Below are 15,816 nucleotides of genomic sequence, written 5' to 3' on the forward strand. Positions count from 1 at the left end.
TATGGAGATCAACTCCTGCTTAGCCACTGAGTACTCTCAGAAAATCTGAAGTCTCAAGATAAATTTTTAAGACAGACTTAAACTTTAAGGCACCCTCTTGCTGTGGAGATCCTCTGAGCTTCTGAGGGCTGACACTTGGAGGGTGTCCACTTGGGAGCAGATAAAATGAGGATGGTCTCAGCTTTTGTATTCATGGGTGGGAGATCAGTTTTGACCCAAGATGGTCTTCCAAACCCTCAGGAGATCTTAAAGAAGATGTGCTCATGCTGGTGTTCTGGGATGACAGAGCTTGAGTCTGGTATTATGGCGCATGACAAAGATGGGGCAGCCCTGGGACCAGCCAAGCAAAGGCAGTTGACCACCTGAAGATGTCCTGAGCGCAAATCCAACCCACTGGTCCTTGTCTGAGCCATGCTGGTGAATCTGGTCTGTGGTCATGGGCCTGTTTCCTCACTGAGATGGAAAGGATGTGCCCATCTAGACCATGAAATGAGCTGCTGGAGGCAGAATCTCCTTCCCCCCCACACATGTTGTGCTTTTCTTAGGGTGGCAGAAGGAAGTCAAAAGCTTTCCAAAATGGGACAGAAAGTTTAAAAAATGAAATTATTTTCATAGTTGGAGAAAGGCAGAAAAAGTAAGAGAAAGACCTTAAGTGGATCTTTATTTTTGTTGCCAGTGGTCCCAGGATGAAGGCAGCATCCTTATACATACCTGTCTGGTTTCTACCACAGGATACAGCAGAGTTGACAAGTTTCCACCAGGAGGGTTAGATTCTGTTAAAACAGAATTTTCTCATGAAAAATATTTTCTGTTGGAGCATTTTTGTCTAACTTGCGGTATGAACAAGAAAGGCTCTGACAGCAATGCTACAGTTACTTCATCCATTAAAATCACAGAGGTTCTGGAGGGGCGGGAGAGGGATAAAGGCACAGCCCCTACCTCTCTGTGGTGATGTCGAACATGGGTTGCCCTGTCTACAACTCTGGCCACCCCCAAAACCCTGCAGTGGCGAAAGCCTTGGGGACTTGCAAGAGTGTGTCACTTGGCTGAGCAGCGATGGCTGGCTCTGCACACACAGGGCTCGCTCTGCGTGGGCGAGCCGGCCGTATGATGACTTTCAGCCATATTTTAATCCGATTGATGGAGTGGCTAGAGATGCTGATGGGATTAGAGCTCAGCAGAATGACGAAGCACTCGGGATTTGCCCTCGCGCCGATCCCTGCAGCACACCGAAAAGGAATGGCTGCTCCTGATTTACAAGCCGTAAGAACCCTGCTTTGAGGTGGAGTATTTCCTCCAAGACATGGGTCCAACCCAAACACATCTCACAGTCTGCAGCCAGAGCTTGGTCTGACTTTTTTTTGACTATGTCCAATGCCTCATGCATGGACACAGGCATTGGGATGTCACTGGGGGGGACCCAGAGGTATCATGGGGTGGGCTGGCATTTGGCCCTGCTTCCCACAAGGTGACCTGCTGGTCAGCAGTGCTGTGGGCATCTTATTTTTCTCCACTGATCAAATGACAACCGAAATAATTGCTCTTGGGGTGGCCAGCTCAGAGGGGATTATAGGTTGGGGTCCATAGTGGGTGTAAATCACCCGGTGCTCACTGGCAGCAGCAGAACAGAGTGGACTTGCACCGGCTATGGATTTCATTCATTGCACTTAAATAAACTCCTTTTTTATTTTTCCTCACGTCAAAAAACGTAAATTAAGGTAAACCATTTCTACACCTTCTGATTGTTTTGTTTATGGGAATGGTGTCTCTAAATCCTTCAACCTGAAGTACCAGCACTGTTAATAGAGTGAATTGCAAGTACAACACAGCAGTCAATCCCAACAGCTGTTACAAGGATGGAGAGCACTCCCTCTTGAGTGAGACTCGGATTTTAATCCCTGAAAGAGCGGCTTGACACCCTGTGACCTGCCTGGTAATGTTCCTAATCCACCTCTTTATAAATATACGTTCCCGAGAGAGGCGAAGGAGTGTCAGGCGAAGACGGCGAGAACAGCAGAGAGGATCTCTCAGCCTCGGGCTGTGCTTGTGGGTGAAGCAGATGAAGGCAGTCACAGGCTAAGTGGATTAAGAGCAGGGAACATCAGTTCAAAAACAGGAGCTGCAGCCTGGTTTAAAGACCTTGGGAAGCAAGAGGATTCGACAGCAAACGGTGTCAGGCCTCCAGAGGAAATGAGGGATGGTCCGGTCTCACCGGCATTTCCTACCCTGGCTGTGGACATGGCTTGGAGATGACCAGGGGCATCCTCCTCCTCCTCAGCATATGGCTCTGCCTGGCTCTGAGCCCTGCTGCTTACACGCATCCCTGCAAGATGCAGCTGGTGGAGCAAAACCAAAGCAGGGTCCTCCAGGGGCGGATGCCAGGGTAGGGTGCTCCCTGCCTGCCCCTTGCCCTGCCCTCATTTAGTCCCACCGAGTATCTGGGCTTAGTTTGAGCACGGCCATGCCTGTCACCAAATCCTCCTCCAGAACAACGGCAGAACATGGAATTAAAAATAACATTGAGAGACAGTAACTAAGAAAAAAAAAAAAAAAAAAAAAAAAAAGAACAACCATTAAAATAAGAGATAGTTAAAAATAGGATTTTAAAATAAAAGTAAAGTAATAAGAATTAACATCCCCTCCTTTTGCCTCCCCAAACTTTTTATTCCTTCTTTTCTTGATGCAAAGACGGATATTCTTCAGGACAGTGTCTGGTTTTACCTCGTGTCTTGTGCACTGAAAGAGCATCTCCAGGGCTTTGCTAATCACAGCAATACCTAAGCTAATGACAGTTCTTACTCCTCTATAATATCTGACATTTTTTGACTGTTCCTTTTACATTTTGCCCCATTTGTTTTCTTCACGTATACTGGTGTTAAGCCTGTCTTTAAAAAGTAGTTGCCCTTGTAATCTGAAGCATGTGTTGACTGCATGCTTGCTAACTCAAAAGCAGCTGAATGGGCTTTTGGCCCAACATTAAGAAAATGACTCCTCTTTGACCCAGTTTTAATCATGTCAATAATTTTAAGATTAAAGCTAGTAAGTAAGGAAGATGTACAAATTAAAGCACAATGTGAGGGGTAGTGATTCTTTCAAACTCTTAATGTTATTGTGATAATAAGAGTATCTTGCTTTATATCTTTTTTTTCTAGATTTAAGTGTGCGAAAGAAGCCCTGTCGGGTTTCACTTGCATAGGATCTGTGCTATAAAATGGCATCTATGGTCTCACATCAGTCTTTTGGCCCCCAGGAAAGGTTAGCTTTTTTTTTTTCCTGTCCTAATACTGCAGGAGTTAACAGCTTAGGGGGAAAAAAACAGGTCTGAAAGTCTCCAGGAAGATAATACTTGGGAAGACAGGTTTAAGCTGAATAAGAAAGCAGATTTCATCAGTCTTCTTGGAAACAACCTTACCAGAGACTTGTGATCCGCTTCTAAATTTGGCCTTTGCATTTTCTATGTACAGGAAGTGATGAAAACAGTGGCAATAATCCCTGGTGAATTTGGACACGCACATCAGGGGCTGAATGCCTTTGTTTGTTATAGGGCCGCGGTAAGTTGGGTGTTGTAAACATGGCTCATGACAAGTTTAATTAAGACAACAAATATGGGAAACGTAGCAGAAGGTCACGCATCATTCTTCACGATTTTGGCAATTGAAGATTTTTCTGAGAGATCTGAATGTGCTGCACCAGCGCAAATATAAATACAGGTTTTATACTGATTGTCTCTTTCCCCAAATTATTTTTTCCATTTTTTTGGATGGTGCTAAAATATTCTGAATCGAAAATCCCTGACCTAATGCATGAGCACATTAACTTGTGCTATGCCAAACTGCAACTGATGAAAATAAAAGCTGTTGTGAACATATGATAAAACTCCTACAGTCAATTTGGTCCTGCCCCAACAATGACAAATTTACTCCTGGATGAATCGGACTGAATGTATCAGACACTCAAATATCCACCTGTCAATGCAGAACCTGCCTGTTTCTCAGACTTTCAAAAGCACATTTGGTGTTTGAATGAGCACACTCACTGATGGAGCAATTTGTTCCAGACTCATTACCTGAGCTCTGCCTCTCTGCAGATGTGTGGAGCCTCAGATTTTGATTCAGACAAGTTTCTTCCTAAACCAGCTTATATGGTGAACAAGACAGACCTCATGAGCTGATACCTATAGGTGCAGTGTTCCTGAGAAGCTGGTGGTGATACCACCTCTGCAGAGTGGACAACAAATTCGGATGGCAGGCACTGACTTAATGTTTTGTTCTGGGAACTTCCTACACATTTGGAAATCTCAGTGATACAAGGTTGAAGTATCGTGCTTGCTGTTTTAGAAATAACAGCACCATACGCTTGGGATGAACTCCATCTAATTTAACATCGGCCACTTGAAAGCTAAGTATCCCATTAAGTTAGGGCTGGGATCTTCCTATAGTCAGCTGAGAAACAGAGGTGGGTAGAAATATCTGAAAGGAATGGATCCTATGTCTGCAGTAGATAAGACAACTCCATAGGTGTCTGTTTTTCAACAGTGAAGCCAGACAGAGGAGCCCTGGTGATTAGCTGAGATTGCCAACCTAACTTTCAGATGGCTAAAATTAAATTAAATGAATCCCAGCCTCAGAGACAGGAGTGCTTGTGCCAAAACACTCCTTCTCATGCAGCTTTTGTAAAAGCATACTTCTTCAAGACTTTAGACAACTTTATACAAAATATTTGAAACGTCTATTATCAAATAAAATCCTCTTGAGTGTTTTGAAGTCCAAAAAGAGGAGATTCATACGGGCGTGGGCAAAACCCCCTAGCATGTGAAATTGATTAGCTGTGAAGGAGCTTTTCAAAATACAAGATTTTTAGGTTAATACAGCCTCTCAATTTTCCCTAGAACTTGTGCACTTAAATCCTTCAGAAGCATTTGAAAACTCCCTATCCGAATTAAAAAGAAGTATTAAATTTATGAAACCAGGAAAGTGAAATTTGAATTTTGAAGAGAGTTTAAGTCACAGGACTTGCAGTGTCTATCCCAGGATTCAAAAGTATTTTAAATTACATCTAGATGAAAATTTCCAGTCACAAATAATGACAATATGTATTTGAAAATCTACCCCTTAGTTTCTGCCCTTTCTTATTCTCTTTAATTCAAAGCAGCAAAACCACCAAATAGCTATGATTTCAGATTGTCTGCTGGCCCCTGTGATTAAAACATCTAATTCACATAAAGTGAATGAGTGTGTTTGAGTGAAGGTTTTGCATGGCTTACCCTCTAAAATGGATGTTTTGGATCATTCCAGTTACATGTATGGGTGGATTCATCAGAGGATTCTCCATTGAATCACCACACTATTTCACTGTATTTTATTTAAGCACCTTGCTGATAATTATAAAACTAGATCAGTGTGATTGTCTCATGAAGACATTTTGTCATGCAATCCCTGCATACATATTAAGTGTGTTTACAGACCAGAAACGCGTGCACACGGCCAGTGTGAATTTCTGGAGAAACTAATGATAGGCAGTTTTACCAACAGATTCCTCAAAAGCCTCTGCGCTCTGTTTTTCAGGGAAGGGTCCGGAAAGCCCAGTTATCTACAGGGTCAGAAAAACATTGCAAACGTGAAAAATGAAGCCCCACTCCACTGTGCGAAAATTCCCGTAAATGCATAAAGACTTCAAAAAAACAGCGATGGGGAAAGGCCCTTCCTCCAAGAGTGTCGCAGGCAGCCGTGCTGTGCGGGGGAAGGCTCCCACCCGTTGCAAAATGACGGTACCATACGTTGCAGGAATAGCCTCCAGTCACCTCTGTTGCAAGCTGTGGCGTTTGGGAATGCTGCAGGGGGGTTAAAACGACGCTCTCGAACAGATTAACCAAAGAACACTTTTGTGAAATCTGCATTTGCAAGGGGCAGAAGGGAGAAATCTGTATAACCACAAAAAAATTAGTTCAAATACCAAGGCAAGAATGCACAAGTAAAATTTGTTTTTACTCCTTAATTTTTATTTTTCAGTGTGACCATGTTTTATTTTTTTAGGAGGAGAGGACTTTTAAGGATAAGAAGGAATTCTGGATGATCAGAATAAACAGGTCTCACATCAGAATAGTGACACCAGTAGCTCTGGTCAGGTTGGTTTACTCTCCTGTGCATTTTATTCAATGTGGAATGGTAATAACTAATGAAGAAAGTACTCCGAGGCTCCTATTGAGTCAGCTCAGGCAAAACACCCCCTTTAGATAAGGAAATTTTACCTGAGTAAGAGCTCAACATAGACTGTAAAATCTGGTCATGAAATCCTCAGCTAAGCTGATAAGAAACCAAAATCCTTCAGACAGACAAGTAAAATAGGATCTCCATTCTTCATAGTTATTCACATCCTACTAATGAGCTCTGGCACCCATGGCAGAATTATTAAAGGAATATTGATCTCCTGCAAAATTTGGTGTGTACTAGTGATTTGCAGACATAGAGAGAATATTGAATCTTCCTCCCTTGCTATTACCCAGTGGGCTGATCAGCTGGGGAATGCTGGAAATGCAGATAACATTTCCCTTTCTCCTGTTCATCCATCAAGTGGGTATTTGATGGTCCTTCCAATCAGTGTGACTGCTTTGTTTTTTTCCCCTTTTCACAAATAATGTTATTGAATGTCGATGTTTGACACTCATATGTTATAAAGCAATAGTTTAATGAAGGGAACTAGTTATAAACAGGCTCTTGCTCCTCAGTAAAATGAAAGCAATTTATTTTTGGATAGTTTTAAAAATAGCCAGTGCTGTTAAACATATTTGTATTTCAATGCACATTTTTCCTGCTTTTTCAAACCTCGCTGCCTCCTCTACTGAGAATGTTACAACCTGCATCTGCGGGCAGGACCATGAAACAGTTTTCCAGGAAGAACAGCCATGAGCAGACTAGTAGCACCTTACCCAACGGGAGTTAAACGTGGTCTTACCAGCTGATGGCACATTGAGCCACGGCAGGGAGCAAGTCACAGGGTACCATTTCAGAACCAGCATTTCTACCTGACCCATCCAGGCCAGACTTTCCCAGGAGACTCCCTTGGTCTGATCTTACACAGAAGAAAAATAAGTAAAAATAAAGAAAAATAAGTATTTTTCTCAGAAGAAAAATAAGTTGTGTTGTCCTCAGGGAAAACCACTGTTGCTTTTTCCTGAGGACTGCTCGTGCCATTACAATCTGGAGCAGGGAACCAGAGTCAGTAAGCTTATGTCACATGCCCGACCTCTTCGCCTACTTTGGAAAACCTACCCAAATTTGGCCAAGCAATAAATGTCTGTAAAAAAATCCATCTTTACATGATCCATGGGGGCTTCTGACTCCAGATCAGGGTTTGAGCAGTAAAGCTGAAGCATGAGACCGTTTGCTGGAGAAGAAAACAAGATATTGAATAACCATTAATCAAGTGCTGGGAACAGAGTGAGAGAGGGGTACAGTAGTAAAAAATAGCATACAGTTCTTATAATCAAAGGCTGTTTCAGGATGCATACGTATAGAGGAAGGTGGGGGAGTGAAGCAGTATTACAAGCAACCTTAGTTTACACATGCCTTACTTCTGGAGTGCTCAGCTTGGTAATTCTGCTGTTGCTCTATGGTCACAGTTTTTTGTTTTTTTTGTTTTTTTTTTTTTTTTTTTTCTATTGTATAGAGTGGTTTGCTACCTTTCAGTTCCCTGTACTTCTCTGGATTTATAAAATGTGGAATATTTGTGACTGCCTTGTGCTGTGATGATGTGATCGCATAGCTCTTTTCAGCTCTGGAAGAAATGAAAGGTTGTGCTCACTGTGAGCAGTTGCTAAGAAAGAAAGAAAGAAACCCTATTTTAAGCTGTTCCACAGAAGCACATACTGGCTTGATTGGTTATTGATTCCATTTTCATTACGGAGAAAGCACATTTTTAGCCACAAACATGTGCAGCCACATGTTGAGCTGCAAGTGTGAAAACTGCATCAAGTCTAAGGCTCTGCTGCGGGCTGTGCTGAGCCTGAGCATCCGAAAAGCTGAGGACCCACATTTCCCACTCTAGCAAATGGCACCAGTCTCTTGAGGAAAGTTTTCTTGGCTCCTTCAGCTGCATTGAGCTTTGGATTCAATTCAGTTAGGAGTCGGTTGTGACTTGGATCTTGCAGGCTGTCCCTAGACTGGTAAATTAAACAAAGCCTCGGACTGCTTTGGACATTGGAACATGACTGTCTATTCTGCAAAAGTGTTGAACTGGTCCAGGGAGTGGTGGAGCCTGCATGAATTATCACCCTCTCAGACACTGCCTAGACATGGGAGTGTGAGAGTTTAAGAGGATGCTACAGGCTCTTCTGTGCAGAACGGCTTCGGTGTCAGACAATGTGCATGGGCATGTTCAGTGTACTAGGACTCCGCAGGTATACACAAATATATGTGTGTGTATATATAAACACAGGCAGCCATACCTGACAGAGGTATACAACTAGGTAATGCCTTGCGAATCTGTTAGATTTCAGTACTATATATGAAGGAGCAAGTTCATACATCTCATCTCAGAGTGCATGGAAAGGAGAGATATGGGGGCTGCACACTTTTGGTTCTGCTTTTACCACAGCTAAGCCAAAGCGTCGGTTTTGTGGTAATTCACTGTTAGCCAAGGGCAGGAAGAATATGGGCAGGGAACAGGAATGCCTGTAGACACTGGGGTTTTGGGATACCCTTTCTTCAGAGCTGTGCCAATTCAGTCATTAGTTGAGAATAAATAACAGCAAAGTACCTCCCTGAATCAGTGTTTGTAGGAACAGAGCCCAGGGTCAGGCACATTTAAAAAGGACATTTTTTTCCCCTGAAGAAAGCCAGAGTCTGTGAAAATGAACAAGGGAAAGACTTGGAAACCATTAGCTATTTCCTGAAGGCTTTTCCCATTCCTTCTCATGCAAGTCAATGTGTGCTTTGCCTGGATGAGAGTGGACATTTCTTTTTGCAGAAGTGCTGGACATACCTTATTTTCATTTTGTGGGAAGGTTCCAGACCCTGCAAACTTTCGCCATTTCTTGGCCTGGAAGAACTGAAATGCGGTCACTTGTGTGGGCTGCAAAAGCCATCTGCTTGGGCCTGTTTTCAGAGGAGGCTTGAGGCAGACATCCCACGACAACAAGAGAAGAGGATGGAGTCCTCCCAGTGATTATTGGCATTGGGCTGCTATTGAGACAGTTGTTTCTGAAATTCCTCCTCACTTCTATTGCTAATTGTATTTTAGGGGCAACAAGTGCATGTCCTCAACATCTGTGTGTGTACCTGCATTATTACATCCATCTGTCTGTCCAGAGCAGCTGGGTACCTCAAGGAATCTTGATGGTGTTGGCCGATCCATGTTGAAACCTTCTTTCTGTCTGATTTTCAGTCGGAATTGCAGAACTCAGTCAGTGATCACCTGTGAATCTAGACAATTGTCCATCCAAATTCTGATCATATATTTGTTATCAGTAGGATTCTGGCCAAAGTCTGTGCTGAGAGTTGCTTAGCCTGCAGACCCAGGTTTTCCTTCTGTGGCTGGCAGGAAAAAGGGCAGGTTATTGCTAGAAATTTTCCCTATATAGGATTGGGATATGGTCAAAGTTCACATCTAGATCCCTATTCCCCAAGTTTAAACCAGCCCTGTTTCTCATTCTGGTTTCCTTAATTATTTAATGATTCGATCAACCTTCCTTTTTGGTCCAACGAATATTTAATCGTGTGTATAAAGTCAAACAGCTCTGACAGGAGATATTTGGAGCCATTCTCCCTCATTACAGCACACTGCTGTGTAATGACTGACAGAGACTTCAAAGCCATGTCAAGCTTCTGCTCTGACTCAGCACAGAAGTTGGAGCCTGGGTTACCTGTGTTGTAGAGCCCCAAGCAGAGGGAGATCTTTTCTTAGTCTTGCCTTGGGGCTTCAGTCCCACCAGCTGCAGTTTGGCTGGTTTTGATGGCTGTGTTTACATTTCTGAGTCAGGACCTGAACCTGGGCTCCCAGGCAATGGGGTTGTTTGGAGCCCCATTGCTTAGGGCTATTAGATTTGCCTTGGAGAGAGCTGGTTGGAGGGACCAAAGGAGAGCTGGGAACTGAGAAGAATTGCTGGGGTCCAGGACCTCTCCTCTTTCCTAGTCCTAGGAAGGGCTAGGAAAGCACCTGAGGTGCCCAACTAACCCCAGTCCTTGTATGGGGGGAGCCTGATTTATTGGATGAGAACTGAGAATTCACTTGGCAGCAGTGGGATGAGGAGGAGCAGAGCATTGAAACGCTAGCATGGTCTTGAGGACCTGTTCCCTGGTGCTTGGACTTGGTACCATCTTAGTTAATACTAGACTCAAGCACATCTGTGTTCTAGGGTCCTCTCTTCCCTGAAGAAGCAAGGGATAGATTTTATATCAGAAATATAATGCCTTTCAGTAATGAGCTAGAATGACTTGGTTGCACCATGCTGATCACCATAAAGAAAGTAATCTAGCCTGTTGTTTTTGTTTTGAACATACCGTAACTCTGGCTTCTGGGAGCGTTTCTTTTTTGATACACTTCAAACAAGGGGCTCAAAATGGGGAGAACAGGATCAAACTTAGCATCTCATGTTTCTTAATGCTTCTCTAGCAGAAAATATGTTTCCAAAAGCAAGCCAAGACCACGTCAAAATCATATCATGCAATGTTCATTTCTGCTTAATGAGGCATCTTCAGATAGATCAGTTAGCACAAACTCTTATTCATTCATCCTTTCACTAACCAGTCAACCACAAAAATATAACTGACATTTAAATGGTGCAGGAGGAGAGACAGGCAGGTTAGCCAGGCTGGAGATAAGGCCAATAGTTCTGCAGTGTAATAAGAAGGCTCTAAAACAAACATCATATGAATTAATTGAGGCTGAACTGGAAGGTACGGTTTTTACTAAGGTTAATAACAGCTGACAGCTTGACCTATTCTTGCAGTTTACCTTACCAGCATCAGTCCCAGGCTCTGCTTGTCTCTTCTCTCTTCAAATGCCCAGTGCTGGATTTAGCCTCTGCACAGGGTTGGGAAGTCCCACCATCTGCAGATCACCCCCCACTCCCAGTGTACCCAGCTGGGCGTACCCAGGTGCACGTCAGGGACCCCTCCTCCTGTGTCCCCAGGGTCCCTCACCCCCACTGTGGGAAGCACAGGGCGAATGCTAGCAGTGGGGCTAATGGGGCATGAGTGTGTATCGAGGTTTGACGTGTGGATATTATAGCTTGCGAGCGTGTTTACCAGCTGCCTCTATGACCTGGAGTTAGACTCTGTCTAGAGGGGTCAATTAGGAGACTTTTCATACCGTATTTAGTCTTGGGGAAAAGGCATTGAAACAACATGACCCCAAACTGACTAACAAACCTGAAAACAGCAGAGTAAATTATCACAAGGAATAGGCACTCCTTTGCTCAGTGTCTGCCTGGTAATGATGCTTTCTTGTTCTTCTGTTTATTTTAACCTAAGGTTTCTATGCAGGTAGCATAAGGCCACGGGCAAATGCATCTCACAAGTACCCATTCACTCCAGGTGTGTCAGGTCACTGTGGATTTCACAGTTGTTATCACTGACTGTTATCACCTTGCAGCTTAATGAGACACTGGCAAGACCAGTTTGAATTCTCAGGTGATGTGTATGTTTGAAATACATTTTTAAGGCCATGTCTCAAGCTGTGTGTAAGAGTTGAAGGCACACATCAACCCTGCCAGGTGGAATCTGAAAAGAGATCCTTACAGCCACTGTCTCTGTAGGAGCCAACAGACTGTCTGACTGGAGACGAAGGGGTGGGCTGAGGGCAGCATCTCATATGGACACCATTTCTCTTTAATGACAGGGTTGAGTGTCTTCATCTAGGCATGCACGTGCACCAGCATAGCCATACAAAGAGGTGTCAGGCCTCCAAAGTTGAGGCAAAAATAAGGTTTTGGTCCTGAAATGGACCTGAGCATAGTCATGTGTGGCTGGTTGTGTAGTGTGTAGTGGTATGTATGCTCATGCTGGGAATCTCATCTGTTTGGGTTGTAGTTTCCAAAACGTAATAACAACTAGTTAGTAGGTTCAGCAGTGGTGTTGGTAAGACATGGAAGGCTTAGGCACTAGGAGTGGGTTTCATCATATCGCTCATCAGATGGCAATGTCTGAAGTTCCCCTTACCATCCATGGAGATCAAAGTTCATTTGGTTGAGCTTATCTTACGATGTGATGGCTTTCCCTCTGGAGGTACTTCTTTCCCCTTCTCAATTAGAAAAGTATCCTGGAAACAACTTGTTCTGACCTGGACATGTTTCCTATAAATGTCTAAGTGAGACCAGGTGGTTCTTACCATCCATGCGGCAAGGAGACCTGCAAAGTGAGCTACAAATAGGAGCAATGAATGCTGGTCCTTGGATTTTACTGGTTAATCCTCCCATGGAGCTGGCCTTGACTTCAAATTGCAGCAGAAGCTCAGCTGGCAACAACTGCAGTGATTTTTCTTTAGTACTTTGCACCAGGTTGTACTGAGCAAAAAAACTGCTGATGTTAAGGGATATTCTGTGTGCCTTCTACAGATATTTTCTACTCTTGAAGAATGGTAGGCAGACAGTTTAATCCCTCTCTTATAATTACTTGCTTCCTCTTCTTGTATACAAAATTGAGTTGGCTTTCTTCACTTTGAGCTTATTCTCTCCCTATTCCGCACAGTTAGAATACAAGGGCACTAGTACAGGTCTTCATGCTTTTGCCACCCTGTCTCTTTTCCTAATCCTTTCAGCACTTTTTCAGCTTCACGCTTGACCTTCCATGCTCACTCTGATCCAGGACCCCAACCAGCTGCTACAGCCATGTCCTAATGCCAGCTGGGATGTCTAGGTATTGCGGCAGTAGGATGACATTCCTAATACTGGACCTCTATTTTTGCCTTTTTGTGGGAGATGAAAGCATTAAGCAACTTCTCTGTGAGCTCTCAGCCTCTTGCAGGAGCATGCTGCTAACAGGCTGACTCCCAGAGGCAAAGATCTTTCCCAGCTCCCATGGATTTCCATGAGATGTGTGGGCACTCATCACTTCAGCTTAACAAGCCCTCCTTCTGCCAAAGCAGGTATTTGCCTGCACCCGCTGTGCCCACATGGGAAGAGCTGCTTCCAGAAATCACCCTCTTATAAACCTCAACCCTGTGCTGGGGGCTCCTGCAACTGGATCAGGCTTTGCATTTATTTATGGGCTAAGAGAATAGTTGTATTTTAGTCAGACCCTCTGTGAACCTGAAGAAAAACAAAGCTGAACATCTCCTCCCAATGTTACCAATTGTTCCTATTGTACAGTGGTTTTGTCAGCAAGTTATTTAAGACCTTAATCCCTTTCAGCTATTAGGGAGAAGTCCAAAGCAGGGTAAGACTGGAAACAGGAGTGATTTTCACTTGGATTTTCATCTTTTATTTTCTCTAGTACTGTAACCTGATAAAGAGGCAATGGTGTTTCACAATGTGCTATTCCATTTGCTGCTGCCTGCTTTAAATGAGGAAGGTGGAGGAGTAAGAAGAAAAGACTCCTTTAAATCCATAGAGGAGCATTGGTGCCTGTAAGAGCTGTTTAAAGAAGTAAAGCCACTTTAGCTTGTTGATCTGTTTCTGCACTGTAATTTATGCTGCCATTCACTCAGTGTCAGGAAGGTATTGTAAACCATTACATAAACTCACCCTGTAGTCTCAAGGGGCTCTAGTCCACAGCTCTGCCAGCACTAGCATACTGGTGATAGGATAATAGCAGGTTTCACTCCTAAAAGTTTGTTTTTTGTTTTTTTCTTTTTTTTTTTTTTTTTTTTTTTTTGGTGTGTGTGTGTGTGTTAATGTACAAGAGAAAGAGTTTAATGATTCCAAACAGACCACCCACTTAGCTATTAGCAATAAGCAAGCTACAGTGTATGAATCCTGGTAGAGGTGAGTTTTGAGAAAAGATGTGAAATATAATCTGGGAGCTTTCATAAACGATTTGCGGAAGGCACTACATGAAATACCACATCAGTGAGATATCTCAGAAGAAAACCCATGCTGGGAAATTGCTTTGGAGTAGCAGCTGGGGGAAAGATACCATTTCCTGGGGCATTGCCACTCATATGAGAAGGGAAGCTAGAAGAAATCATTCAGGAGGATAACGTGTGCTGTGAGCAACAGGGGAATAGGCAGGACAGTGGCATAAAAGAAAGATGCTGAGGACAGGATCCGTCTCTGCTAACTTTAAACATTTAGTCATCTAGGCTGTCTTTATGGTCAGCAGAGTGCAGCAGCCTGAAGGCATGATTCATCTGACCTATTTTTGGGCACTAACCTACCTAGGATGAGGTGAATTACCCTTTATACACGCCTGTTTCTTCCTACTGATTCTGAGGGGAGCTTCAGACACATAGCACAGATACAGACATCTGTATTTTAGACACGTCAAGGGAGCTGAGGCAAATGCTCCTTTGCATGTGGAGTAGGACTGTGAGAGAGGGCATGCATGGCCACGGGGCATCCTCTGAATCTGGGACAGCATCCAGTCACCATCCGCCCTTGTCTCCAGGAGAGACGAGGAACCAGAAAGACAGCGGATGGAAACCAAGAAAGGAAGAGAGGGGAAAGGGACAGGGAGCTTCAGTTCATCCACGTTATGTTTCAAGAGCTGCTCTAAGTAATATGGGAAATGTAGAGTAAGGAGAATGGCACAACAGAAACGGAAAAATGAGTTTTAAAAGTTTCACTAAGTGAGCTTCTTCATGAACAACCAGCATTATTATATCTATCAGCTAAAAAAAGAATAGTGACATTTTCTCGTTACAATTTTTTTCTGAAATTGCATTCCAGAATCTTTACGGACAATCTTAAAACTTGCTGAAATGTATATTTTGCACTGAAAATCAGGTTTTGCATGGGCAAAAAAGAGAAAGCTTTTGTGATGACTGCAGCACAAATTTCTGTGAATGGTTCTTTAAGCTGCATTGCCAGAAATGTCATGAATCTGCTCAGAACTCCAAGGAAGGGAAGTGGTTTGAAATTCCTAACACAGTTCTTTCAGCCAGAATAGCCATTTTGGGTGTATTTCACATGAAGCATGGCTTCAGGGCTTGATATGTCTTCATTCTGGGCCCTGTATTGTGCCAAGGAAATTCTCAGTGTTTAACAAATAATAATAGAAATAAGCTGTGTAAGCATATGTGAATCTTCACTTTATAATTTTACATGTAGAAAAATGATCTCATAGGCACATAGGAAATAGAGCAGATGGTAAAATGTGTATTGGACTAAACTCAGGCTGGAGACTAAGTCTTCTAGACAATAAAAGAACAAATGCTGGACAGTCCCCTCCAGCCATGCACATGTAGTTCGCCTTGTGAACTGAGATAGGGAAGCATGAATCAAAACAGATTAAGAGGCCACCTTTGATCTGTTGTTTTCTCCTGTTACTGTAAGATGCAGTGCTGTGATCTGTCATTCCCTGCGTGGACATTCAAAGGTGTTTGCACAAGGCCAGCCCTCAGCTGGGTTACTGGGAGATGGGTACCCAGCCGCGCTGTTCCAATTTTGAACATGTGCAATCCCACCTATTTCAGAGGTGTTTCATCTGCGGTGAAACTGGCTCAAGAAGGTGATTCTGGATAAGGTCTTGTAACTATAACCCTGCTTCTTCTCTCCTCCAGATATCCTTCTTGGTGGAGACGGATGAATCTTAGTTCATAATGCAGCTTCAAATAGGTTTCCCTCGCTGGCTAGGTCCAAGCTGCAGCCCTGTACAACAGCAAGGTAAGTTGGGAAAATTAGGAAAACCCACAAACTGCCTGTGTTCAAAACTACTGCAGGAA

This window comes from Tyto alba, unplaced genomic scaffold (genome assembly GCF_018691265.1).
Source record: "Tyto alba isolate M040663 unplaced genomic scaffold, T.alba_DEE_v4.0 Super-Scaffold_45, whole genome shotgun sequence".
NCBI classification, from domain to species: domain Eukaryota; kingdom Metazoa; phylum Chordata; class Aves; order Strigiformes; family Tytonidae; genus Tyto; species Tyto alba.